The sequence below is a fragment of the Pristiophorus japonicus genome, chromosome 24, assembly GCF_044704955.1.
Source record: "Pristiophorus japonicus isolate sPriJap1 chromosome 24, sPriJap1.hap1, whole genome shotgun sequence".
Classification (NCBI taxonomy): Eukaryota; Metazoa; Chordata; class Chondrichthyes; family Pristiophoridae; genus Pristiophorus; species Pristiophorus japonicus.
In genome coordinates, this window is record NC_092000.1 from 12,973,852 (window position 1) to 13,000,333 (window position 26,482).

A 26,482-nucleotide genomic window follows, 5' to 3' on the forward strand; every position below is an offset into this window, starting at 1 on the left:
AACCAGGACGACTGGAGACCAGCTCTGCTGCACGGGCCTGGTGTGCGCACATATCGCACAGTGTGGGCTGGGCCCGTGCTGCCCCCTGGGCCCTCGCCTCTTCTGCGCCCCGAACTCTCGCCTCTCCCGGGCCCCGGTCACATCCCTCAACAGTCTCTCGCCGCTCCTTCGCCCCGACCTCGCCGCTCCTGCTGTACCTGCCCCGCACTGCAGTCAGCCGTCGCCCTCCTGCAGCAGCACGCGCTGCTCCCTGCAGTGGTATGTCGCCGTACGCTGCTCCCTCTAACGGCCCCGGCCTGCTGATGGTCTCGCAGGCCGGGACCGCGCCGATTTCCGGGCGAATGTGGCGTTGTGCATTAGCATTGTCATGTCGCAGTTGCATTGCGTTGCTGGATGGGCAGAGCCTATTTCGTCCACAGTGCCACCCTTCCTCACCATGGACAGGTCTTGTCCTTGGATGGTAAGCTGTTGGCAGCAAAAAAAATAAAATGAATGGAAATTGAAGAGCTGGATCAAAGAATGGCTTTCATTTCTATCGCGCCTTTCTCAACCTCAGGACAATCCAAAGCGCTTTACAGCCAATGAAGCACTTTGGAAGTAAACGAGAGGTGATCCAAAACTCGGTTGCCCCGTGCCCTAACTCGCACCGAGTCCCGCTCACCCATCGCCCCCTGTGCTCGCTGACCTACATTGGCTCCCGGTTAAGCAACGCCTCGATTTCAAAATTCTCATCCTTGTTTTCAAATCCCTCTATGGCCTCGCCCCTCCCTCTCTCTGTAATCCACTCCAGCCCCACAAGCCCCCTGAGATATCTGCGCTCCTCTAATTCTTGACCATCCCTGATTATAATCGCTCAACCATCGGCGGCCGTGCCTTCAGTTGCCTGGGCCCCAAGCTCTGGAACTCCCTCCCTAAACCTCTCTGCCTCTCTTTCCTCCTTTTTAAAACCTACCTCTTTGGCCAAGCTTTTGGTCATCTGCCATAATTTATCCTTATGTGTTTCGGTGTCAAATTTTTTGTCTCATATTAGTCCTGTGAAACGCCTTGGGACATTTCACTACGTTAAAGGTGCTATATAAATTCTGAATCCCAGGGACAGTAGGAGTATATGTGTGTACTAGGCCCGTGCAGCGGAGCCTGGTCGCCAGTTGTCTTGGATCCCATCGCCATTGTACCAAGAACTTGCTCTGCCAAGCCCGTGTGATGGCTGGTGTGCAGCGGCCAACCCATTGTAAATGAATTCACGCACGGGCATCTTCCACCCTTCAGAATGAAGTTCAGAACCTGGAACATCGGGTCCCTCGTGGAAACACCTGAGAACTCATTTTTTGAGTGTGGAAGCAGGTCATCCTTGACCCTGAGGGACTGCCTAATGCTATATAAATACACGTTGTTGTTAGTAGTCACTGTAGGTACAATTACAGTGGAGAGATTGGGGCAGAGGAGCGGCGAGAGATCATGGCGGAGGTGCGGCAAATGGGAGTATGGAGCCCAGAAGAGGCGAGGGCCTAGGGGCAGCACGGGCCCAGCCCACACTGTGCGATATGTGCGCTCACTAGGTCCGTGCAGCAGAGCTGGTCTCCAGTCATCCTGGTTAATCCTTGCCACTGGACCAAGACCTAGCTCTGTCAAGCCCGTGTGGTGGCTGGTGTGCAACAGTCACCCCACGTTAAAAAAATCCACGCACAGGCATCTTCCACCCTTTTGATTGGAGTTCAGGACTGGAACATTGGGTCCTTCATTGAAACATCTGCAAACTCATCCTTTTTGGTGTGGAAGCAAGTCATCCTTGTTCGAGGGACCGCCTATGATGATGATGAATTACAGGGGAGTATTAAAGGATCAGAGAAGGGAGGAAAAAGTCAATGATTAGGATCACACCCACAGTGCCTTGGCTGGGCATTTCTAACGCTAGAAATGTCATTGGCCAAGTAGCTACTCCGGTATCTCTCAGATTGGCTTTGCGTGCAGATGCACAGAAAGGAAGGGAGGAGAATTAAGAGGAGCAACATTAACTGCCTCGGTGTCACGGTTGGTAAATTTGCCGGCAAAAAATAAAGACTTGCATGTATTATCGTGTCTTTCACAATCTCAGGACTTCCCAAAGCACGTTGCAATCGATGTCCCTAGACACTGATTGAAGAAGAGCAGGGGAGTTCTCCCGCTATCCTGGCCAATAGTTACCAACATCCCAACAGAACAGCTGATTGATGGTAAGTACTGCAGGGAATCGAATATGGCCAGGGTGATCGCTTGGACTAGTTTCCATCGCCTGGATGGGTCAGAGAGGAATTTTCTCAGATTTCTTTCCCCTAAATTGGCCTGGATTTTTATCTGGTTTTTACCTCTCCCAGGAGATCACATGGCTCCGGTTGGGGTGGAGTGTAGAATGTTTCAGTGTAAGGGGTGTCGCAGTTGTGTGGGGCGGACTGGTTGGGCTGGGTGCTCTTTACCTGTCCGCCATTGTTCATTGTTCATAGGTTTATATGTAACCTTCAGGGCTGCTGACCGAGGGCCATGCAGGATGTGGTCGGCCGGCGCGGACACGATGGACCAAAATAGCCTCCTTCTGCGCAGTAAATGGCTTTGTTTCTATCTAGTCATTATCACATTGCTGTTTGCGGGAGCTTGCTGTGCACAAATTGGTTGCCGCGTGTCCTCCATTACAAAAGTGACTACGCTCCAAAACTGTGATGGAGAAATCGCCCTACTTTTATCAAGAGAAGCTGCTGCAGTTTTAGTCATGAATTCTGTTGTCTTCTGGTTGGTGGGGACTTCAAAAAAAAAAATAGATCCTGTAGACTGTTTGCTGCAGTGAGCTGTTTAACTAGACTCTGTTTGCTGAGCAAATATACTTTGTTTGCTGCAAGGTATACTGTGTCCTGTGAGTCCTACCAAAAGTTCCACCCCGCCTCCAGCTCATTGGCTGATGCAGTGCAACTCATACATTTGTATTTTGTATAGAGCCTTCAACGTAGCAGTCGCCTCCAAAGCGTTTGACAAGAGGGAGAAGGGGGAGTGAATTTGGGCCCCAAAGAGAAATTAGGAAAAGAGAAAAAAAAGAAAAGAAAGACTTGCATTTATATAGCACCTTTCACAACCACCGGTCATTTCAAATTGGTTGACAGCCAATGAAGTACCTTTGGAATGTAGTCACTGTTGTAATGTGGGAAACGCGGCGGCCAATTTGCGCACAGTAAGCTCCCACACACAGCAATGTGATAATTACCAGATAATCTGTTTGTGATGTTGATTGAGGGATAAATATTGGCCAGGACACTGGGGATAACTCCCCTGCTCTTCCTTGAAATAGTGCCATGGGATCTTTTATGTCCACCTGAGAGAACAGACAGGGCCTCGGTTTAAAGTCTCATCTGAAAGATGGCACCTCCGACAGTGCAGTGCTCCCTCAGCACTGCACTGGGAGTGTCAGCCTAGATTTATGTGCTCAAGTTCCTGGAGTGGGACTTGAACCCACAACCTTCTCGACTCAGAGGCAAGGGTGCTGCCCACTGAGCCACGGCTGACACTGATTGAGATGATGAGTGAGGATGAGCTCACAGAGGTAAGTTGAGAAGGCTGTTGGGGTCAGGAGACGTGAGGTAGAGCAGTTTTTGGGAGAGTTACAGAGTGCGAGGCCTTGAAGGTTCTGCCACTGCTAATAGAGTGGAGGGGTGGGGCGCACACATGTCCAGACTTCGAAGAGCGGATGTAGGGTCAGTGGGGGGGTGCAGGGGTGGAGCGGAGGGATTTGTAAACGAGGTCAAAGAGAACAAGTCAGTCCCGAGTGTCAACTCCGCAATGCTCCCGCTGACTCTGAACCGACGAGGGGGTTGACTTATGAGGAAAGGTTGAGGAGGTCGGGCCTATACACATTGGAATTCAGAAGAATGAGAGGTGATCTTATCGAAACGTATAAGATTATGAGGGGGCTTGGCAAGGTGGATGCAGAGAGGATGTTTCCACTGATGGAGAAGACAAGAACTAGGGGGCATAATCTTAGAATAAGGGGCCGCTCATTTAAAACTGAGATGAGGAGGAATTTCTTCTCTCAGAGGGTTGTAAATCTGTGGAATTCACTACCTCAGAGAGCTGTGGAAGCTGGGACATTGAATAAATTTAAGACAGAGATAGACAGTTTCTTAACCGATAAGGGAATAAGGGGTTATGGGGAGCGGGCGGGGAAGTGGACCTGAGTCCATGATCAGATCAGCCATGATCGTATTAAATGGCGGAGCAGGCTCGAGGGGCCGTATGGCCTACTCCTGCTCCTATTTGTTGTGTTCATATGATTTCACTCTTTTTTCACTTGCAAGTCTATACATGAAGTAAAAGAACGCAATATAAAAATAAATTACATGTTTGACCGGGAATCACGGCAGGCAATCAGGACTATCTACAAACAACAGTTTGACAAAACTACTGGGTACAGCAGACAGGATGAGAGGAAGAATCACGATGCCCATTACTTGCTGCTTTAATCTCGGGGAAGATTGGTTTGGAAAGGGCAGTTTTGCAGACAGCTTAGATCAGTAGATGGACTATCTGAAAACTCTCCTCTCCTGTTACTGAAATAGCCCCCATTCCATTGTGTTGCACCCGTCAGTAATATTAAAAAAAAACACTTTTTGTTACCCAGATATTTTCGAACCGGGAACATATTTCTTGCTAGCTACAAAAACACGAGCGTTCTGCTGTCTGCTGCTTAACTACCCAAGCAAATTACTTGAGATTTTCTGAAAATCCTTTCAGCTGATTTGCATCCTTTGTCGAGGCTCGCGACACACCGCAGGGATCTAGATTTTGTGATCGATTGAGGCCAATGGATTCCAATCACTTACTGATCATTAATCTTTGCGATTCTCTGTGTTACCTCTCTCTTGTTTCCCCTGGCTCGAGAGCCTAGAACTAGGCCGCACAGTCTCAGGCTAAGGGGCCGGCCAATTTGGACTGAGATGAGGAGAAATTTCTTCACTCAGAGGGTTGTGAATCTTTGGAATTCTCTACCCCAGAAGGCTGTGGATGCTGAGTCTCTGAATATATTCAAGGCTGAGATCGATAGATTTTTTTTGGGGGGGGCCCGAAATTCAGCCCGGCCGGAAAACCATTTTTGACGTTTTTTTCACCCTTCTTTCGCGAGCTTCAGCTCTTTGTCTTTTTTTCAATCAGCCAGGAAGTGTGGGGGGGGGGGGGGGCGGAAGTGAGGCGGTAAGTGTCGGTGAAGGGTGGAGGTGGAGGCGGTAAGTGTCGGTGAGGGGCGGAGGTGGAGGCGGTAAGTGTCGGTGAGGGGCGGAGGTGGAGGCGGTAAGTGTCGGTGAGGGGCGGAGGTGGAGGCGGTAAGTGTCGGTGAGGGGCGGAGGTGGAGGCGGTAAGTGTCGGTGAGGGGCGGAGGTGGAGGCGGTAAGTGTCGGTGAGGGGCGGAGGTGGAGGCGGTAAGTGTCGGTGAAGGGTGGAGGTGGAGGCGGTAAGTGTTGGTGAGGGGTGGAGGTGGAGGCGGTAAGTGTTGGTGAGGGGCGGAGGTGGAGGCGGTAAGTGTTGGTGAGGGGCGGAGGTGGAGGCGGTAAGTGTCGGTGAGGGGCGGAGGTGGAGGCGGTAAGTGTCGGTGAGGGGTGGAGGCGGTAAGTGTTGGTGAGGGGTGGAGGTGGAGGCGGTAAGTGTTGGTGAGGGGCGGAGGTGGAGGCGGTAAGTGTTGGTGAGGGGCGGAGGTGGAGGCGGTAAGTGTCGGTGAGGGGCGGAGGTGGAGGCGGTAAGTGTCGGTGAGGGGCGGAGGTGGAGGCGGTAAGTGTCGGTGAGGGAGGCGGTAAGTGTCGGTGAGGGGTGGAGGTGGAGGCGGTAAGTGTCGGTGAGGGAGGCGGTAAGTGTCGGTGAGGGGTGGAGGTGGAGGCGGTAAGTGTCGGTGAGGGAGGCGGTAAGTGTCGGTGAGGGGTGGAGGTGGAGGCGGTAAGTGTCGGTGAGGGAGGCGGTAAGTGTCGGTGAGGGGTGGAGGTGGAGGCGGTAAGTGTCGGTGAGGGGCGGAGGTGGAGGCGGTAAGTGTCGGTGAGGGGCGGAGGTGGAGGCGGTAAGTGTCGGTGAGGGAGGCGGTAAGTGTCGGTGAGGGGTGGAGGTGGAGGCGGTAAGTGTCGGTGAGGGGCGGAGGTGGAGGCGGTAAGTGTCGGTGAGGGAGGCGGTAAGTGTCGGTGAGGGGTGGAGGTGGAGGCGGTAAGTGTCGGTGAGGGGCGGAGGTGGAGGCGGTAAGTGTCGGTGAGGGGCGGAGGTGGAGGCGGTAAGTGTCGGTGAGGGGCGGAGGTGGAGGCGGTAAGTGTCGGTGAGGGGCGGAGGTGGAGGCGGTAAGTGTCGGTGAGGGGCGGAGGTGGAGGCGGTAAGTGTCGGTGAGGGGCGGAGGTGGAGGCGGTAAGTGTCGGTGAGGGGCGGAGGTGGAGGCGGTAAGTGTCGGTGAGGGGCGGAGGTGGAGGCGGGATGGATTCTCCACCGCTGTCACTCAGTGGCAGGGCGGCGGTGATGTCGTTGCGCGTCTGCGTCGCCGCGTCTCGCGCCTCCGTTAAAGGGGAGAGATTCGGCCGTCGGCTGCGATCGCACACTGGGCCACCAGCGAGGGTTTCGGCCGGACCAGCGGCCCGGTACCCAAGAGCGGGGGGGGGGGGGGGGGTGGGGCGAGGGCTGTCTGTTGGCGGCCCGGCCGAACCCCGGGGGCACGACAGCCCGGCCGACCATGGAAGTCGGCCGGCAAAATAAATAATAAAATGGCGGCCGCGGCAGTGCGCGCCCTCGCCTTTAATGGCCGCCGCGCAGCCAGGGCAGAGAGAGAGAGAGCAGTCAAGGTGCACCGACAGAGACAATAATCAGCGGCGATAAGATTTCGCTCGCTAAATTCCGCGGGAGGTGGGGGGGGGGGCTCCTGGCAGTGCGCGCACTGATGGCGCACGCACGGACGCTCGGCAGCAGCAGGGCAGAAGTGGGGGCTGCCAGAAACCCCCCCCCCCCCCGCCCCCCGAGCTGAATTTAGCTCACGGCGGCCATTTGACCAGAAATCGGCGGCCGCTCGACTCTGCCGCATGGCCGCCACAAACAGGCGGTAACGGGCCTTGTTGGGGAGCTGAATCTCAGCCCCTTGGACTTTAGAGGAATTGAGGGATATGGAGATGGGGCGGGAAAGTGGAGTTCAGGTCGATGATCAGCCATGATCTTATTGAATGGCGGGGCAGGGCTCGAGGGGCCGTGTGGCTTACTCCTGCTCCTATCTCTTACGTTCTTTATACATTTTGCACTGGGCCAGGATGAGTTTAAAGAGCAATATCAAAGCGCTGGGTAACGCTTAACTTCATGAGAGCCAACTATTAAATACCCTTTGTACTTTTCAGCAAAGGCAGTGTAGGGTCATCAGACCGATATAGAATGCCAAGAAATACTCCCATTGATATAGTATCTTATCAGGCGCCTTTGAATTGCCTCAAGGCATCTACTGTTTTTTGGAGTGATTGTTATGGAGGTAGGAATTTTGCCCCAGCAACATCCCATAAACAGCAATGAAATGAATGACTTTATTTATTTGTGTGGTGTCCGTTGAGGGTGGAACGTTGCCGAAGACATCTCCCTTTCTCGTCCGGTAACTCCACCGGATCCTTTATGCCCGCCGAAACAATCGGCCTCGGTTCGATGCCTCACCTGAAAGACAACACCTCCCACAGTGCAGCACTCCTCCATTACTGCACCAAGGTTTCAGCCTATCCTATGCACTCAAGGCCTTGGGGGGCGCGGGGGTAATTCCTTTGGGTGGGATCGGCTCGGCCTCCCGTTATAGGCCTCCCTTGGGAGAGATGTATAACAGAAGGCTGATCCGATATTGCACAATAAACTTGCAAAAGAAAGACTTGCATTTATATAGCTCCTTTCACGACCACCGGACGTCGCAAAGCGCTTTACAGCCAATTAAGTACTTTTTGGAGTGTAGTCACTGTTGTAATGTGGGAAATGCGGCAGCCAATTTGCGCACAGCAAGATCCCACAAACAGCAATGTGATAACAACCAGATAATCCGTTTTTTATTAATGTTGATTGAGGGCTAAATATTGGCCCCAGGACACCGGGGAGAACTCTCCCTGCTCTTCTTCGAAATAGTGCCATTGGGATCTTTTATCTTTTGAGAAAATCTGTTTTCTTGGTGATGCTGATTGAGGGTTAAATATCAGCCACGACACCGGGGATCACTCCCTTGCCCTTCTCCGAAATAGTCTCGGAAACACAGCAGCCTATTTGCGCACAGCAAGCTCCCACAAACAGCTACGAGATAATGACTCAGATAATCTGTTTAATTGATGTTCATGGAAGGATAAGTATCGGGCAGGACACCAGGGATAACTCCCCTGCTCTTCTTCACAATAGTGCCACGGGATCTTTTACGTCCACCTGAGAGAGCAGACGGGGCCTCGGTTTAACGTCTCATCCGAAAGGCGGCACCTCTGACAGTGCAGCACTCCCTCAGCACTGCACTGGGAGTGTCAGCCTAGATTATGTGCTCAAGTCAAGTTAGGAGCGATTCCTTCACACACACACACACACACAGCGTGGTTGGCACCTTAATTCTTCGCCACAAACCACTGTTGATGTAGATTCTCTTCAACAGGGAAACAAAGGATATTGAAGGATACGGGGCCATGAGCAGGAGAGTGGAATCAGTCTTAAGTGGCACCGTTGCAAGCAACATCATCATTAAAGTCAGCAAATGCTGGGAAATACTGAGCAGGCCAGGCAGCGTCCGTGGAGAGAGAGAAACCAAGTTAATGCTTCTGGTCGATGAAGCAAAGTTAACTCTGTTTCTCTCGCTCCACACTTGCTGCTGAGCCGTCCAGCATGTTCTGCAGTAATATCAGATTCCCAGCCTCCACAGTCTTTACCTTGGTGATAAACGACAGTATGTTTCCGATGATTCAATGATTTTGAAATGTTAATTTTGTAAATAATTCTCTCGAGCGCTCACAAGTTTGAAACGAAGATCCCCCTCGACTTGTCGCTATTAACTTGCCAGTTAGTCCGAATTTTCTGAAGCACCTCCCCTACTGTGCTGTGCTGTGGCTCAGTGAGCAGCACCCTCGCCTCTAAGTCAGGCTCGAGCACAAAAATCTATACTGACGCTCCCAGTGCCGTGCTGAGGGAGTGCCGCACTGTTGGAGGTGCCGTCTGTCAGATGAGGCGTTAAACCGAGGCCCCGTCTGCCCTCTCAGGTGGCCGTAAAAGATCCCGTGGCACTGTTTTGGAGAAGAATTCAGGTGAATTTATAATGGGGAACAAAGAAATGGCAGAGCAATTGAACCAATACTTCGGTTCTGTCTTCACAAAGGAAGATACAAATAACCTTCCAAATGTACGAGGGGACAGTGGGTCTAGTGAGAATGAGGAACTGAAAGAGGCTGCAGGGTGACTTGGACAGATTAGGTGAGTAGGCAAATACATGGCAGATGCAGTATAATGTGGATAAATGTGAGGTTATCCATTTTGGGGGCAAAAACACGAAGGCAGAATATTATCTGAATGGCGGCAGATTAGGAAAAGGGGATGTGCAACGAGACCTGAGTGTCATGGTTCATCAGTCACTGAAAGTGGGCACGCAGGTACAGCAGGCAGTAAAGAAGGCAAATGGTATGTTGGCCTTCATAGCTGGGGGATTTGAGTATAGGAGCAGGGAGGTCTTACTGCAGTTGTACAGGCCTTAGTGAGGCCTCACCTGGAATATTGTGTTCAGTTTTCGTCTCCTAGTCTGAGGAAGGACGTTCTTGCTATTGAGGGAGTGCAGCGAAGGTTCACCAGACTGATTCCAGGAATGGCTGGGCTGTCATATGAGGAGAAACTGGATCAACATTGAAGTTTAGAAGGATGAGAGGGGATCTCATAGAAACGTGTAAGATTCTGACGGGACTTGACAGGTTAGATGTGGGAAGAATGTTCTCGATGTTGGGGCAGTCCAGAACCAGGGGACATAGTCTTAGGATATGGGATAGGCCATTTAGGACTGAGATGAGGAGAAACTTCTTCACTCAGAGAGTTGTTAACCTGTGGAATTCCCTGCCGCAGAGAGTTGTTGATGCCAGTTCATTGGATATATTCAAGAGGGAGTTAGGTTAAGGGGATCAAGGGGTATGGAGAGAAAGCAGGAAAGGGTACTGAAGGAATGATCAGCCATGATCTTATTGAATGGCGGTGCAGGCTCGAAGGGCTGAATGGCCTACCCCTGCACTTATTTTCTATGTTTCTATGTTTCTCAGAGCAGGTGGAGTTCTCCCCGGTGTCCCGGGGCCAATATTTATCCCTCAATCAACAGAACAAACAAACAGAATATCTGGGTCATTATCGCATTGCTGTTTGTGGGAGCTTGCTGTGCACAAATTGGCTGCCGCATTTCCAAGAGTGACTACACTCCATTGACGTCATTGGCTGTGAAGTGCTTTGAGACGCCCGGTGGTCGTGAAAGGCGCTATATAAATTCAAGTCCGTTTTTCACTTCCATTTTTCCCGCACTAAACAATCCTTCTCACTTTTTCTTTGGCCAGATGAGCGCGGCAATCTACATTAAATTACTGGGACCGTTTTCAGCTGCGCGCTCTCTGTCACTGGGTCTTGGCTGTGAACCCCCCCTCCACTCCCGAGATTCAGCATCCACTTTTAATCTACTGTCCTGACGCTGTGATTCTCTGAATCTAATCAAGAGGTTAGCTGATGGGCACACAGGCTGCTCCAGTTAATGGGCAATTCGGATTTAGAAAGTACTGAGTCAATCCCTGTGTATTCTAATGGAAAAACGGCTGTTTGACAGGAATAGATTAGAGTTATTGCCTCTTGGGCAAGGCTCCAAGTCATTGTAACCACATCCATTGCTGGATTAACTGATATGCATTTGGAAAAGCGTAGAAAGAGAAAAGGTTATCCAGCCCACTAAGGCTGCTTTTCCGACAGTGTACAATCTGGAAAGAACTTGCATTTATATAGCACCTTTCACGACCTCAAGATGTTCCAAGGTCCAATCACTGCCTTAATGTAGGAAAGGCAGCCGTCAATTTGCAAGGTGGCACCAATAGTAATGAGATACGTGTTTTGGTGACTTTGGTTGAGGGATGAATATTGGCCAGGATACCAGGGATTATTCCCCTGCTCTTCTTCGAATCATGTCACAGGATTTTTTTACATCCACCTGAGAGAGCAGGCGGGGCCTCGGTTTAACGTCTCGTCTGAAAGGCAGCACTTCTGACAGTGCGGCGCTCCCTCAGCACTGCACTGGGAGCGTCAGTCTGGATTATGTGCTCAAGGAATGTGATGGAATACTCTCCACTTGCCAGGACAAAGCAGCCGGCTTGATTGGCACCCCATCCACCACCTTCAACATTAATTCCCCCCACCACCGGCGCCCCCTGGCTGCAGTGTGCACCATCTACAAGATGCACTGCAGCAACTCGCCAAGGCTTCTTCGGCAGCACCTCCCAAACCCACGACCTCTACCCCCTGGAAGGACAAGGGCAGCAGGCGCATGGGAACACCACCACCTCCACGTTCCCCTCCCAGTCACACACCATCCTGACTTGGAAATATATCGGCCGTTCCTTCATCGTCGCTGGGTCACAATCCTGGAACTCCCTCTACTAACAGCACTGTGGGAGCAACTTCACCACACGGGACTGCAGCGGTTCAAGAAGGCGGCTCACCACCACCTTCTCAAGGGGCAATTAGGGATGGCCAATAAATGCTGGCCTTGCCAGCGACGCCCACATCCCAGGAACGAATAAAAAAAGTCTCTGCAGAGGGACCTGAACCCAGAACCTTCTGATGCAAAGGCGACACCTAATGATCTACCCGACTATTCGATTGTCAGCTGTGCCTCAGTGGGTAGCACACTCACCTCCGAATCCTGGCCAATATTTATCCCTCTGTGAATATCACCAAAACAGGTTCTCTGGTCATCATCCCATTGCTGCTTGTGGGAGCTTGCTGTGCGCAAATTTGGCTGCCGCGTTTCCCACATTTAGGGCCCAAGTTTCGGGCCGCGCCCACAACAGCACAGCCCCGACCTGGACGCCCGTTTTTCACGCCACAAAGTGCGCCTAAAAAATACTTACCAATTCTCCGGCTCCCTGCAGGTCCTCTGGAGCTGGGCGTGGCGCAGCACGAGCTGTGGGGGGTGGAGCCAGGTCCCTGCGCTGAAAACAGTGCCGGGACCTCTGCACATGCGCGGTACAGTGGGCGCGCATGTGCAGTAGCTCCAGGCGCCCAAACCTGTGTGGGAGGGGCCCGAAGCACGCAGCCCCTAGCCCTGGCCGAATGAGCTCACTGGGGCTGCGTGGATAAGGCTGCCTCTCACGCCCGGCTCCTGCTTCCTCCCGACCGGACCCGACTTCCCCACCGCGGACCCGATCCCCGCTTACCTCCCCCCCCCCCCACTGCCCCGGACCCGACCCGACTCGACTCCCGCTCCCCTCCCCGGACCCCGGACCCGACTTGACTCGCGCTTCCCCCCCCCCCCCCCCCCCGCCGGACCCCGGACCCGACCCGACCCCCGGCCACCTACCTGTAAATCCGGTGCTGGGGCGGACCCCGCCCGAAGTCTTGGGCCCGGCCGGGCCGGGCCCGTTCAGCCTCCCTTTTCTTTCTCCCCTCCCTCCTGCCCTCTCCCCCTCCCTCCCTCCCTCCCATCTCCCCCTCCCCTCTCTCTCCCGCTGCCCCCCCTCTCTCTCACCCACCTCCACCCCCCCTCCCGCTCCCTCCCCTCGCTGTCAGAAACACAGACACTGACAGACAGAGAGTGAGACACACGGGGGGGGGGGGGGGGAGGGGGACCGTCCCAGCTCGCTGTTGGAGGACTCCCGGTGCTGCAGTCAGTAAGTAGAAAATGTTTTATTTATTGATTTTTTTATTTTTTTAATTTTTTATTAATTTTTTTTGGTTGATCTATTGATGTATTTATCATTTATTATTGATGATGGCTCTTTATTTGTAAAACTGAAGTGTTTAATGTTTGTAAACTTTCCTTTAAACCCGCCCCCCCCCCCCAATTCCCAACGCCTGATTTGTAACCTACGCCTGATTTTCTAAGTGTAGGCAAGGTTTTTCTGAGCGTACAAAAATCTACACTTACTCCATTCTAAGTTAGTTTGGAGTATGTTTTCACAACCTAAACTTTCAAAACGGGCGTAAGTGGCCGGACACGCCCCCTTTTGAAAAATAAAATCTGTTCCAAAACTGAAACTGTTCTAACCAACTAGAACTGGAGCAAACTAAATGCCGAGAATTGCAATTTCTAAGGGCCCAAGTTTCGAGCCGCGCCTAGAACGGCGCAGTCCCGAGCTGGACGCCCGTTTTTCGCGCCACAAAGTGCGCCGAAAAAAAACCTCCAGATTCTCCACCTCCCTGCAGGTCCTCTGGCCCTCGGCGCGGCGCAGCAGGAGCTGTAGGGGGCGGAGCCAGGTCCCTGCGCTGAAAACAGTGCCGGGACCTCTGCACATGCACACTACAGTGGGCGCGCATGTGCAGTAGCTCCAGGCTCCGAACTGTGTGGGAGGGGCCGAAGCACGCAGCCCCTAGCCCTGGCCCAATGGCCTCACTGGGGCTGCGTGAATAAGGCTCCTCCCACGGCCAACTTCTGCTTCACCCGACCCGACTCGACTCCCGCTTCCCGCCTCCGGACCGGACCCGACACCGACCCGACTCCCGCTTCCCCACCCCCCCCCCCCCCCGCCCCTGGACCGGACCAGACACCGACCCGACTCCCGCTTCCCCACCCCCCCCCCCGCCCCCGGACCGGACCTGACACCGACCCAACTCCCGCTTCCTCACCCCCCCCCCCGCCCCCGGACCGGACCTGACACCGACCCGACTCCCGCTTCCCCACCCCCCCCCCCGCCCCCGGACCGGACCTGACACCGACCCGACTCCCGCTTCCCCACCCCCCCCCCCGCCCCCGGACCGGACCAGACACCGACCCGACTCCTGCTCCCCCCCCGCCCCCTCCCCGGACCGGACCAGACACCGACCCGACTCCTGCTCCCCCCCCGCCCCCTCCCCGGACCGGACCTGACACCGACCTGACTCCCGCTTCCCCCCCCTCCGGACTCGACCCGACTCCCGCTCCCCCCACCCCCGCCCCCGCCTCCGGACCGGACCCGACACCGACCCGACTCCTGCTCCCCCCCCGCCCCCACCCCCGGACTGGACCAGACACCGACCCGACTCCTGCTCCCCCCCCGCCCCCTCCCCGGACCGGACCTGACACCGACCTGACTCCCGCTTCCCCCCCCCTCCGGACTCGACCCGACTCCCGCTCCCCCCACCCCCGCCCCCGCCTCCGGACCGGACCCGACACCGACCCGACTCCCGCTCCCCCCCCCCCCCCCCCCCCCCGTCCCCGGACTGGATCCAATCTGACCTCCCTCCCCCCGACCCGACCTCCCTCTCCCTCCCTCCCCCCGACCCGAACCGACCCGAAGTCCTGGGCCCGGCCCATTCAGCCTTCCTCCCCCTTCTCCTTCCCCCCCCCAATCTCCTTCCCCCCCAAATCTCCTTCCCCCCCAATCTCCTCCCCCCATCTCCTTCCCCACATCTCCTTTCTCCCCCTTCTCTCCTTTATCTCCTTCTCCCCCCTCCCCCCTTCTCTCCCCCTCCCCCCTTCTCCCCCCCCTTCTCCCCCATTCTGATTGACAAAGGTAATAAATTAAATCTTGGGAATATTTACCTTATCTCTGCACCATTCAACCTTTCCTTGTGGTACAGAAGCATGGAGCTATCATACCCTGCGGAGTGCTTGATCATCTTGGTCCGTGCCTGTAACAAAACGTTCATCTCAACAGCACCCCTCATATAGTAGAACATCTCCAAACATTTTCCAATGGAGACAGGAGGACACTAAGCAGGGTATAAACCTAAAAGGTGGAATGATTAAGACATAACTAACACTGCCTATTTTCACCTCTGTAACATCGCCCATCTCTGTCCCTACCTCAACTCACCTGCTACTGAAACCCTCATCCAGGCCTTTGTTACCTCTACACTTGACCTGGCCAGCCTCCCATGTTCTACTCTATGTAAACTTGAGCTCATCCAAAACTCTGCTGCCCTTGTCCTAACTCGCACCAAGTCGCGCTCACCCATCACCCCCCTGTGCTCACCGACCTACATTGGCTCCCGGTTAAGCAAGGCCTCGATTTCAAAATTCTCATCCTTGTTTTCAAATCCCTCCAGGGCCTGGCCCCTCCCTATCTCTGTAATCGAGCTCAGCCGGGACAACATGAGACTCTTAATTTTAGTGTTGTGGGTTCGAGCCCCACGTTGGAAGAATGTATTTAGATCAGCCATGATCGCATTGAATGGTGGAACAAGCTCGAGGGGTTCAATGGCCTCCTCCTGTTCCTGTGTTCAACCACTTATATACATTCCCTATGTTACAACAGTGACTGCACTTGTGACTACACTACTAAAATGTCCTTCATTGGCTGTAAATCACATCTGGATGACCCAAGGTTGTGAAAGGTGCCATACAAAGTTCTTATTATTTGACTATCTGTCTATTTATCTCTACCTATCTGTCTGTCTGTTTTGAAATCCTGTATCTATCTCTCTATCTATCTCGCTCTTGCTTTCTCGCTCTCTCGCTCTCTCATTCTATCGATCGATCTATCTATCTATCTATCTATCTATCTATCGATCGCTCGCTCTATCGCTCTCTATCTATCGCTCCCTCACTCTCTATCTATCGCTCTCTCACTCTCTATCGCTCTCTCACTCTCTATCTATCTATCACTCTCTCGCTCTCTCTCTACCTATCGCTCTCTCGCTCTCTACCTATCTGTCGCTCTCTCACTCTCTATCGCTCTCTCACTCTCTATCTATCTATTGCTCTCTCGCTCTCTATCTATAAATCGCTCTCTCACTCTCTATCTATCTATTGCTCTCTCGCTCTCTATCTATAAATCGCTCTCTTGCTCTCTCTCTATCCGTCTATCCCTCTATCTGTCTATCTACCTTTTTCTACTTTCTTTCTGTCCTTTCTTTCTTTCTCTCTTTCTCTCAATCCTTCAATCTCATTAGTTAAGGAGATACACGTTTGCTTTCTCTGTTCACTCAGAAGAAGCAGCCTGGGTTCCCATTCCTTATCAACAAGAAAACAACAAATTGCATTGATATAGCACCTTTAACGTAGCAAAACATCCCGGGGTGCTTCACAGGAGCGTTATCAAACCAAATTTGGCACCGAGCCATGCAAGGATACATTGGGACAGGATGAACAAACGTGTGACCAGAGGTAGGTTTTAAGGAGCATTTTAAAGGAGATGGAGGCGCAGAGGTTTAGGGAGAGAATTCTCCAGCCCCACACCCCACCGAGATGTCTGCGCTCCTCTAATTCTGCCCTCTTGAGCATCCCTGATTATAATCGCTCAACCATTGGTGGCCGTGCCTTCTGTTGCCTGGGCCCCAAGCTCTGGAACTCCCTCCCTAAACCTCTCCACCTCTTTTTCCTCCTTCAAGATGCTCCTTAAAACCTCCCTCTTTGACCAAGCTTTTGGTCACCTGCGCTAATTTCTACTTATGCGGCTCGGTGTCAAATTTGTTTGTCTCCTGTGAGGCGCCTTGGGACATTTCACTACGTTAAAGGCGCTATATAAATACAAGATGTTGTTAATTGTCAGCTGTGGCTCAATGGGTGGTACACTCGCCTGCTGAGTCAGAAGGTTGTGGGTTCAAGTCCCACAAGTGAGACGTTAAACCGAGGCCCCATCTGCCCTCTCAGGTGGACATAAAAGATCCCAGACCACTATTTCGAAGAAGAGCAGGGGAGTTCTCCCTGGTGTCCTGGGCCAATATTTATCCCTCAATCAACATAACAAAAAAACAGATTATCTGGTCATTATCACATTGCTGTTTGTGGGAGCTTGCTGTGCGCAAATTAGCTGCCGCGTTTCCCACATTACAACAGTGACCCCACTCCAAAAGCACTTCATTGGCCGTAAGGCGCTTTGAACGTCCGCCGGTCGTGAAAGGCGCTATACAAATGCAAGTCTTGCCATTTTTAATTTATGCGATGTAATCCTACCGCAAGTCTCAAGCCTCTGGTAACAGCCCTTCCATTAACGAGAAGCGTTGATGATAATAGTTTCCAGGAACTGACTGCATGGTTAACGGGACGGATTGTAAGCCGATTCGATCGGAGGTGGTGGGGGCAGGGGGGAAGGAAATATATTTCCGCAAGGTCCATCAGTATTAAATCTCGTCCGGGAGGATGGGTTTCATCGGTTATGTATAAAAGGCTGGAAACGAGCTCTTTGCTCGGAGACTGGCTCGGCCCTTCAGTCCATTAAGGGCAGAAACCGAGCACGGAAATCAATAGTACATCGGGCACTCAGTGACTAGCCAGGAAGTTTGGAGGTATAAAAAATTAATGTCGGCAGTTGAGTGCTCATCTCCTGGGTAGAGATAAGGTTCTCAGTGTATAAAAAAAAACACACTGGCAGTTTACTGATAGAATAATATACAAGATCTATTTAGAGGTTCCAGGGGAATAGAATTGAATCAATGGTCGGAGACCAGAACTTGGTACAACATTCAGACCTTGTTATTGCAGACTTGCCATACCCTGAGGTAGTTTTAAATGTTTCACCACTCCCATTCAATTTTCTCTTTTGCTCCAATCCAACAACATATCGTGATTGTTTATTTCAGTAAGCTTTGCGTTGGGGAGTTGGGAAAAGAACCGAAGGGAATGTGGGGAGGGGGGGGTCACGCAGCGAGTTGGAAGGATCCGGAATGCGCTACCTGAAAGGGCAGACTCAGTCGTAGCTTTCGAAAGGGAATCGGATAAAGACTTGAAAGGGAAGCGTTTGCAGGGTTCTGGGGAAAGGGCAAGGGAGAGGAGTGCGACTAATTGGGGATAGCTCTTTCAGAGAGCTGGCACGGGCACGATGGTCCGAATGGCCTCCTTCGGCGCTGTATCATTCTATGAACTGGAACGGGCGGAGTTTTCAACACTGAGTCCAAACCACAGCAAGGGGGGGGGGGGGGGGGGGTGAGAATTGCCCGGCGCCCTGATTGGGGGAGGCTAGCCCAGCGCAGAAGCCCCCCCGCCCACGCCCACTGCTGAATTGGGCTCAGCACCCCTCAAAGGAAGTGGACCTCAATCTCTCGCGCTCCACTTCCTTTAGAGGCAGGTCCTGGGGTGCGGACTGCAGTGGGACGCGGATGCTCCGAGCGGCGCTGACGCGCTTCGACGCCCCCACCCCCCCCCTCCCCCCCCCTCCCCGTCGGCTTAAAGGGGAAGGCCACTGCGCATTCGGCAAGTAAGGCCTCTGTTGGACCCCCACTGGCCCACTAGGGCGACGCGCGACTGGGCAGCTCCCCCTCATTCCCCCCCCCCCTCCCACCCTCCCCACAAACGTCGGCCCGCAACCACGCCAGGAAGCGAGTCAGCGGACCCCGAGAGCCGGCAAAAGCTGGACGGAGCGGCGCGCTGGTGACCTCCCCTTTAAGTTCCGCCCCGGCGGGCCACGGGGGAAATTCCCCCTCCCCCCCCCCCCCCCCCGCTCTGCGGGGCGGTAAGGAGGTCGGTGTGCAGCGCTGGTATCGCCGGTTGCACGGTGGCCTGGGGCGCTATCCGTGTGGTGCGGCGCTGCCGTGATAGCGCCTCCGCTAACTCCCAGGCGCCAGTAGATCCCGCTCCCCTCCTGGTGAAAAGTCACTTCCGCCCCGTTAGCGCCCCCCCCGGAGGCGCTAATGAGACTCTTACCAAGGGGCAATTTCAGCCCCAGCACCTCCAACAATCAATACAGCACTCCATCAAGGGCAGATATTGACGACGAGATTCAACATTGCCTCCAGTGCACCAACGCAGCCTTCGACCACCTGAGGAAGAGAGTGTTCGAAGACCAGGCCCTCAAATCTACCACCAAGCTCATGGTCTACAGGGCTGTAGTAATACCTGCTCTCCTGTATGGCTCAGAGACATGGACCATGTACAGTAGACACCTCAAGTTGCTGGAGAAATACCACCAACTCCGCAACATCCTGCAAATCCCCTGGGAGGACAGACGCATCAACGTTAGCGTCCTCAACCAGGCCAACATCCCCAGCATTGAAGCACTGACCACACTCGATCAGCTCCGCTGGGCAGGCCAGACACGAGACTCCCAAAGCAAGCGCTCTACTCGGAATTCCTTCATGGCAAACGAGCCAAAGGTGGGCAGAGGAAACGTTTCAAGGACACCCTCAAAGCCTCCCCACCGACACCTGGGAATCCCTGGCCAAAGACCAGTCCGCCCTAGATGGAGGAAGTGCATCCGGGAGGGCGCTGAGCACCTCGAGTCTCATCGCCGAGAGCGTGCAGAAACCAAGCGCAGGCAGCGGAAAGAGCGTGCGGCAAACCAGTCCCACCCACCCTTTCCCTCAACGACTATCTGTGCCACCTGTAACAGGGACTGTGGTTCTCGTATTGGACTGTTCAGCCACCTAAGGACTCATTTTTAGAGTGGAAACCTAGAAACATAGAAACTAGGTGCAGGAGTAGGCCATTTGGCTCTTCGAGCCTGCACCACCATTCAATGAGTTCATGGCTGAACATGCAACTTCAGTACCCCATTCCTGCTTTCTCGCCATACCCCTTGATCCCCCTAGTAGTAAGGACTACATCTAACTCCTTCTTGAATATATTTAGTGAATTGGCCTCAACAACTTTCTGTGGTAGAGAATTCCACAGGTTCACCACTTTCTGGGTGAAGAAGTTTCTCCTCATCTCGGTCCTAAATGGCTTACCCCTTATCCTTAGGCTGTGACCCCTGGTTCTGGACTTCCCCAACATTGGGAACATTCTTCCTGCATCTACCCTGTCTAAACCCGTCAGAATTTTAAACGTTTCTATGAGATCCCCTCTCATTCGTCTGAACTCCAGTGAATACAAGCCCAGTTGATCCAGTCTTTCTTGATATGTCAGTCCCGCCATCCCGGGAATCAGTCTGGTGAACCTTCGCTGCACTCCCTCAATAGCAAGAATGTCCTTCCTCAAGTTAGGAGACCAAAACTGTACACAATACTCCAGGTGTGGCCTCACCAAGGCCCTGTACAACTGTAGCAACACCTCCCTGCCTCTGTACTCAAATCCCCTTGCTATCAAGACCATTTGCTTTCTTAACTGCCTGCTGTACCTGCATGCCAACCTTCAATGACTGATGTACCTTGACACCCAGGTCTCGTTGCACCTCCCCTTTTCCTAATCTGTCACCATTCAGATAATAGTCTGTCTCTCTGTTTTTACCACCAAAGTGGATAACCTCACCTTTATCCACATTATACTTCATCTGCCATGCATTTGCCCACTCACCTAACCTATTCAAGTCACTCTGCAGTCTCATAGCATCCTCCTCGCAGCTCACACTGCCACCCAACTTAGTGTCGTCCGCAAATTTGGAGATACTACATTTAATCCCCTCATCTAAATCATTAATGTACAGTGTAAACAGCTGGGGCCCCAGCACAGAACCTTGCGGTACCCCACTAGTCACTGCCTGCCATTCTGAAAAGTACCCATTTACTCCTACTCTTTGCTTCCTGTCTGACAACCAGTTCTCAATCCACAATAGCACACTACCCCCAAGTCTTTCGATTCCGAGGGGCTGTCTATGATGATGATGACTCCATCAATATGGCATTGCTCCATCAGCCTAGGCCACGAGCTTGGGAGTGCGGTTTGAACCGACCACCTTCTGACTCGGAGTTGAGCAAGTGACCAGAGGAGGCAAACCGACACTGCAAATTGCCAAATAACGTTAGATTACACACACTAACATTTCCCGCACGGCGGCTGCAGTGAGCGGAACTATTGAAATGCAAATTAGGTGCAGGAGGGACCTGAAGAGTTTGCACCTGAAATTATGCCCTTAATCCAATCTGCTTGAAAATAAAAATAATTTCAAAATGGAGCCATAAAATGACCTTTTCATTCACCGGCAAATGTGGAGCACTCGATTAATGTTTAAAGGTTAGAATTTTTAATTAAACATTGAATTCTTTTCCCTGCCGTATTGCACAATTAAAATCCTCATATTAAAAAGGTGCTGCTAATTGTTTCAAAAAATGTACCATACATGGTGAAGTATAAAAAGCCATAACTTCAAATGAGATTTGGGGGGTTTAGTGATGCAGGAAATATGACAATATTGCAATGGGAAATATCAAACGTATGAAGAACATTTCATTTTTCTGACAATGCTCCTACGCCTCAGAATTAAAATGTAATTATGAAGTTATTAATGTGGAATTATATGGTTAGTCATGGTGTTACACAATTGTCCTTCATTCTTGTCCTGTTGAAATCAAGACTCAGTGTCCTACTAGTAACACAGGGCCGCAAACCTCTGCAAATCTTCGCCTCAGTTTTCTGTTGTTCGGTCCTGGGGTGTGGGCAGTGCTGGCAAGGCCAGCATTTATTGCCCATCCCATTTGCCCCTTGAGAAGAAAGAAAGAAAGACTTGGATTTATATAGCGCCTTTCATGACCACCGGACGTCTCAAAGTGCTTTATGGTCAACGAAGTACTTTTGGAGGGGAGTCACTGTTGCAATGTGGGAAATGTGGCAGACAATTTGTGCACAGCAAGCTCCCACACACGGCAATGTGGTCATGGCCAGAGGGGTAAATATTGGCCAGGACACCAAGGATAATTCCCCTGCTCTTCTTCGAAATAGTGCCGTGGGATCTTTTACATCCACTTGAGAGGGCAGACGGGGCAGACTAGCTTTAACGTCTCATCTGAAAGACTGCACTTCTGACAGTGCAGCACTCCCTCAGCACTGCACTGGAGTGTCAGCCGAGATTTTTTTTGTGCTCAAGTCCCTGGAGCACAGATTCACTGGTGAGAGTGCTATCCACTGAGCCACAGCTAACACTGTGGTGGTGGTGGTGAGCCGTCTTCATGAACCGCTTCAGTCCCGTGTGATGAAGGTGCTCCCACAGTGCTGGTAGGGAGGGAGTTCCAGGATTTTGACCCAGCCACGATGAAGGATTGGCGATATACTTCCAAGTCAGGATGGTGTGTGTGACTTGGAGGGGAACGTGGAGGTGGTGGTGTTCCCAAGCGCCTGCTGCCCTTGTCCTTCTAGCGGGTAGAGGTCGCTGGTTTGGGAGATTCCTTTGTAATGTAAGAAATGCGGAAGCCTATTTTGCCCACAAACAGCAGTGTGATAATAGTCAGATAATCTGTTTTAGTTGGTTGAGGGATAAATATTGGCCAGGACACTGGGGGGATACGATCCCTTTAAAAGAATATAGTCGGCAATTGAAGCGATTAAACAACAACAACTTGCGTTTGTATAGCGCCTTTAATGTAGTAACGCATCCCAAGATGTTTCACAGGAGCATTTTCAGACAAAAGTTGACACTGAGCCACAGAAAGCGATATTAGGACAGGCTTGGTCAAAGAGTGATTTTAAGGAGTGTCTCAAAGGAAGAAAGAGCGTTATAGAGGTTATACAGGATATACGGCACAGAAACAGGCCATTCGGCCCAACAAGTCCATGCCGGTGTTTATGCTCCACTCAAGCCTCCTCCCGTCTTTCCTCATCTAAATCTATCAGCATAACCCTCTATTCCCTTCTCCCTCATATACTTGTCCAGCCTCCCCTTAAATGCATCGATACTATTCGCTTCAACCACTCCCTGTGGCAGCGAGTTCCACATTCTCACCGCTCTCTGGGTAAAGTAGTTTCTTCTGAATTCCCGATTGGATTTCTTGGTGACTATCTTATATTGATGGCCTCTAGCTTTGCTCTTCCCCAGATGTGGAAACACTCTTTCTGTATCCACTCTATCAAAACCTTTCGTAATTTTAAAGACCTCTCTCAGCCTTCTTTTTTCAAGTGAAGATGGACCCAGCCTGTTCATCCTTTCCTGATGTGTATATCCTCACATTTTTGGATCATCCTTGTAAATCTTCTCTGCAAATCTTCTCTGCACCCTCTCCTGGTAATGCTCATGTGTTTATCCAGCTTTGTCTTAAATGCATCTTTGAAAAAGAGCAGACGAGTTCTCCGCCCTGAGGAATAGAGTGTTTGAAGACCAGGTCCTTAAATCTACCACCAAACTCATGGTCTACAGATTTGTAGTAATACCCGCCCTCCTGTATGGATCTGAGGCGTGGACGATGTATAGAAGGCACCTGAAGTCGCTGGAGATATATCACCAAAGATGTCTCCGCAAGATCCTGCAAATCCCCTGGGAGGACAGACGCACCAACATTAGCGTCCTCGACCAGGCCAACATCCCCAGTGTTGAAGCACTGACCACACTCGATCAGCTTCAGCTGGGCAGGCCTCATGGTTCGCATGCCAGACACGAGACTCCCGAAAGAAATGCTTTATGCGGAGCTCCTTCATGATAAACGAGCCAAAGGTGGGCAGCGGAAGTGTTACAAGGACACCCTCAAAGCCTCCCTGGTAAAGTGCGACATCACCACTGGCACCTGGGAGACCCTGGCCGAAGACCACCCGAGGTGGAGAAAGTACATCCGGGAGGGCGGTGAGCTCTTCGAGTCTCAACGCCGAGAGCGTGAAGAGGTCGAGCGCAGGCAGCGGAAGGAGCGCGCGGCAAACCAGCCCCGCCCTCCCCCTTCCCCCGACGAATGTCTGTCCCACCTGTGACAGGGTCTGTGGCTCTCAGCCATCAGAGAACTCACTTTGGGAGTGGAAGCAAGTCTTCCTCGATTCCGAGGGACTGCCGATGATGATGATGATGTCCAACGTTTATCCCTTACCCAACACCTGCAAAAACAGATTACCTATTTATTCATCTTATTCACCACGGAATGCTGCTGTGCGCAAATTGTCTGTTTGCCTGTTACCTGAAAAACAAAATAAACACCAGACTCTTCTGAGCTTTTACAGCAGCGACAGAGAATGTCAGAAAACTTCAAATTTCAAAAAAATATCAAAAGCAATTTGAAACAAACAAAACAGAGGCTGAGAGTAACTAGTTTGGAGATGAACAAATTGCAGTCAGTAAGTTCAGCGATGTAACTCAATGTCAAAGCTCTGATAATGGCCATAAAACACTCCAGCTTTGCAAGTTATTTATAATGTCATTAGGTTCGCTCAATTAAATTACTACCAGCCTTCTACTATCAAGTGTATATATATAAATATACAGCTAAATATAAATACATACATATATATATATACACAGGTACAACGTCTCGAATCCAGTTGTCCGAAAAACGGACATTTTTGAGGTGGCCAAGATGGCGACATCGGGTGACGGGAGACAAGGAAACCGGTAAAAAAACACAGCACCGGGGGCCCGTGGATGGCGAGAATCGGCAGGCGGTAAGGATCGGTGGATTGGCGGGCGGCAAAGAGCACTGACAGCGAGGTCCGAAATCCAGCAAAAACCCACAAACCGGCACGGTCACTGTCCCCGAGGTTGCCGTATTTCGGACGCATTGGTTTTCTTGTCCGAAATCTGGAAAAATCCGAAAACCAGCATGGTCTCAGTCCCGAGGTTGGCGGATTTCGGACGTTGTACCTGTATGTATGTACATGTATATACACAGTGCTTGCTCACAACACCTTTGCTCCGCCCTCCACGCCGAGCTGCAAACGGGACTACAGATATCGGAGAATCGCAAGGCAAGTATTTGGTGCTGTTTCAATTCTTCAAATTAGGCGGGCCTCTCCAAGGTGCACCGTTCTACTGGGGGTCCGAAACTTCAGCCCAATATATCAGATGGCTAGGCTAAATTTAGGACAACAACTAGCATTTATGTAAACAAACAGGCCAAAGCACTTCACAGAAGTTTAATCGCACAGAAACTGACCCCCGAGCCAAAGGAGAGATATTAGGACGGCTGAACAAAAGCTTGGCCAAAGAGGTAGATTTGAAAGTGTGTTTTAAAGAAGAGGAGAGAGATAGAGAGGTGGGGATTCCAGAGTTTGGGGCCGACAGCTGATGCCACGGCTGCTAATGGTGTGGCCAAGGGAGTGAGCTTGCACAAGAGGCCAGAGTTAGAAGAACGCAGAGTTCTTGGAGGGCTGAAGGAGATTGCAGAGATAGGGAGGGGTGAGGGATTTGAACACAAAGATGACAATTTTAAATTCGATGGGTTGGTGCACCGTGGAGCCAACTTGGATCAGCGAGCACATGGGCGATTGGTGAGCAAGACTTGGTATGGATTAGGAGTTGGGGAGCAGAGTTTTGGAGGAGAGCATTGGTATAGCCGAGTTCTAACCTGAGGTGACCCAAAACTCGGCTGCCCCGTGTCCTAACTCGCACCGAGTCCCGCTCACCCATCACCCCTGTGCTCGCTGACCCACATTGGCTCCCGCTTAAGCAACGCCTCGATTTCAAAATTCTCATCCTTATTTACATATCCCTCGCCCCTCCCTATCTCTGTAATCTTCTCCAGCCCCACAACCCTTCGAGATGTCTGCGCTCCTCTAACTCTGCCCTCTTGAGAATCCCTGATTATAATCGCTCAACCATTGTTGGCCATGTCTTCTGTTGCCTGGGCCCTAAGCTCTGAAACTCCCTGCCTAAACCTCTCTTTCCTCCTTCAAGAGACTCCTTAAAACCTACCTCTTTGACCAAGCTTTTGGTCACCTGCGCTAATTTCTCATGGGGCTTGGTGTCACATTTTTTGTCTGATGTGAAGCGCCTTGGGGGACGTTTTACTATGTTAAAGGTGCTATATAAATACAGGTTGTTGTTGTTGTTGAGTTTGGAGGTCTCAAAGGCATGGGTGAAGGTTTCAGCAGTTGAAGAGCTGAGGCAAGGGTGGAGATGGGCGACGTTGCAGAATTGGAAGTGGCGGAGTTTTGCGACGGAATGATTATAAGGAACGGGTGAGAGGGGTGGAAGGAAGCGAACTGCTGGAAGGAGGACAAAATGCCGGGGGAGTGAGGGAGCGAGCAAGGTGTGTTTCGGCAGTACCGGGAGGCTACGTTGGTGAGCTGCACAAAGCCCGGCTGCTGTGCCTGGGTAACCCGATTGCATCAGGAAGCCTCTGTGGCACATCTGTCAGTGGGCAATTGTTTGGCTCCGAAATCAGGGAGATAATGGAATTTGCTGCGTGTGTGCAGAGAGCGAGAGAGTGATGAGGTTCCAGATGGTGCACCCACCCAATCCAGCAATCTAATCTAATTACGGGGGGGAAGAGGAAGCTAATTTCAGCGCAGACCTCCATCGATCATACAAACCGGCATTCAGGCATGCAAAGACTCTTGAGAAGACAAGGTTCCTTTCAAACCAGGAATAACATGAGCCGGTCCACACACAGGCTGAGCTAATAACTTGGCGCAGAACTTTCTACCGCGCTTTTAACCTAGTTAAATGTCCCAGGGCGCTTCACTGGAGAGTTATCAGACAAAATGTGACACCGAGCTACATGACATATTAGGACAGCTGCGCAAAAGCTTGGTCAAAGAGGTCAACTTTAAGGAGCGTCTGTAAGGTAGCGAGGCGGATGTGATAAACAGTAGTTC

General features: G+C 51.9%; 1 long non-coding RNA gene across 2 annotated transcripts in view; it reads right to left on the bottom strand.

Moving 5' to 3' along the window:
- Window positions 1–414: 414 nt before the first annotated feature.
- The window catches only part of LOC139237817 (uncharacterized), a 34,819-nt gene continuing 8,751 nt past the window's right edge, over window positions 415–26,482 (bottom strand). The window contains exon 3 of one of the 2 annotated variants that reach the window (XR_011588524.1): window positions 415–465. This is a non-coding gene — a long non-coding RNA (uncharacterized lncRNA). Of the gene's footprint in view, window positions 466–21,218; window positions 21,460–26,482 lie in introns of those variants that run through there. The other variant, XR_011588523.1, reaches the window with a different exon arrangement.